Source organism: Corvus kubaryi, unplaced genomic scaffold (assembly GCF_017639235.1).
Source record: "Corvus kubaryi isolate FWS band 111438036 unplaced genomic scaffold, C.kubaryi_AGA036_p1.0 37036, whole genome shotgun sequence".
In the NCBI taxonomy this organism is placed as follows: Eukaryota; Metazoa; Chordata; class Aves; order Passeriformes; family Corvidae; genus Corvus; species Corvus kubaryi.
The window spans coordinates 293,395-295,667 of record NW_024581016.1 but is presented as its reverse complement, the minus strand read 5'-3'; positions in this window follow the sequence as shown (position 1 = coordinate 295,667).

Sequence of the window (2,273 nt, the reverse complement as noted above, 5' to 3'; positions counted from 1 at the left end):
CAGGGAATGGGCACGGCCCCGAGGCTGCCAGAGCTCCAGGAGCGTTTGGACAGCGCTGCCAGGGATGCCCAGGCTGGGATTGGTGGGGGGTCTGGGCAGGGCCAGGGGTGGGACTGGCTGATCCCTGTGGGTCCCTTCCAGCAGAGCAGATTCCATGGTTCCATGATTTTTTATGCTGCCAGCCCCCGCCTTGCTCCCGATGTGGACCAGGCACAGACAGGCACAATGTAAGAAGCAGCAGCTTTTATTAACGTGTTGTGATCCCCCACCCCTAAGGGGAGGGAAGCACCCAAGAATCGTAAATGCTCAGGGATGAAAGGAGCGATAAAAGCTGGAGTGTCCACAAAAAAATCAACACTCTTACTTTTATTAATATATGAATATTTCATTAATTTTACTTATTTCTACACAACTGCTACACTAGTCCCTGACCTACAATGAAAACACATGGCAGTGAGTTTGGGATTGAAATAAAAGAAATTCAGCCAAATTAAATTTAATAAAGAAATAGATTTTATTCCGCGCCCGAAAGATCGGTCACGCAGAAAGCCACGATCGGAAGGAGGTCAGCCCCGAGCCCGGGATGGGAGCTGGGTGAACACAGATCCGACCTCTGTCGTGTCAGATCCCCAAGTTCATGGGTGCTGCTTCCGCTGGTTCCTTCTTATACAGTTCTTGGGCAGAGTCCAAATTAGTTCTGTTCTTCCCGCAGTTTAGCACATCCATGAAGTTTTCTTGTCCCGAAGTTGGGCTGCACAAAGCCTTTCCTGGGTCTGATGAATTGTCCATTTTCGGTGATGAATTTGTCTGTCTTCGATTCCTGGAGCCCTCAATGGAGTTCCCGGACTGGAGCCCTCAGTGGAGTTCCTGGAATGTCCAATTCCTTATGGGCTGAGAGGTAGAGATCAGAAGACAGCGATGAAGCCATCATAGTGTCAATGCCCCGGTGATAAGATCCAACCCCGCCTGGGGTGGAATCCTCACCTATTGATTACATCTGTGCTGAAAGAACTTCCTTTTCAACTGCTGCAGTGTTGTAAAATTTTCCTCTCAGCCAGGCTGGTGGGGGGGCTTTGAAACTCTGGCTCTGTATAGTTTAATTACAGTTAATTTTTATACATAACAGCACGAACTATCGACTTAATTTATAACAGGGTAAAGGGAAAGGATGAAAGGGAAGAGACAAAGGAAGGGGTGAATTAAAGAGGGGCAGAGAGAGAGAAAGAAAGACAAGAAAAGAGGGAGAAAAAGAGATGATGGCTCCTGGTTCCAGTGTGGTCCTGGCTGACAGGAGGTCCCCCTTGTTCCCAGCATGGTTCCACGAGAGGACGTCATTCCTGGTTCTGATGCCTTTTCCTGGTCTTAAAATCAAGAGTGAGACACGGTTAGAAGGGAAAAAGGGATTTTACCTTGATGTAGCCAAATATGAATATTGGTCTAGTACCGATATCCAACTGAGACGGACAAAAGCTCTCTAACAGTTCAGAGTTAGAAAGTGAATGTTTTACTGGCGCCGGACAGCGGCGTGGAACAGCTTCCTAATGCGCAGTGTCCAGGTATGAACGCTTACAGAGTTCATTTATCCACAAAAGTTATGAATATCCAAAATACAAATACATATTTATAACAATGACCCCTCCTATTCTCCACTTTGTATGGAAATTAGCTTTAATGTCATTAAGCATGCCTAGTATAGTTTCTAAATTGGATCATTATTAATTGAGGAGTGGTCTTGAAGATGAAGGAATAATGCTCTTCCTCACCTGAACTTTCCACCCCTCTGGGTTTTGACAATACAAATGGCCTCGGGGAACATCCAGTTTCTTCCTTATGACTTCTGAATAGTATCCAGATGGGAAAAATTAGCAATTGTTTTAAATTTCTTTAGATCTATCTATCACTGCTTTCTGGTTCTTATTATAAACACAGCTAAACAAATATAAAAAAGCATTTAATTAATTATCTGCAACTTAAAAGCTTGTTTCTAACTTAACTCTTATTAACTCTTAATTAGTCTCAGGTGGACGTACTTCCTCTAACTAATTCTAGCAAAACTTATCTTTAACTAAAATATTAAAGTCTTAATGTTTCCTTCGATATCTGTGTTTCAACCTTGGTATCTCTTTTAAGGATCCTTAGGTGCACTACGTGCAGTTTGAATGCACCTCCATGCGCACCGCAATGCCCACCCCAAAAGATCTGGTGTAACATTATAGGTCTTACTAATTACTAATCTATCAAAAATTCCCCAAGGAGAGGCTCGAATGAGCCCC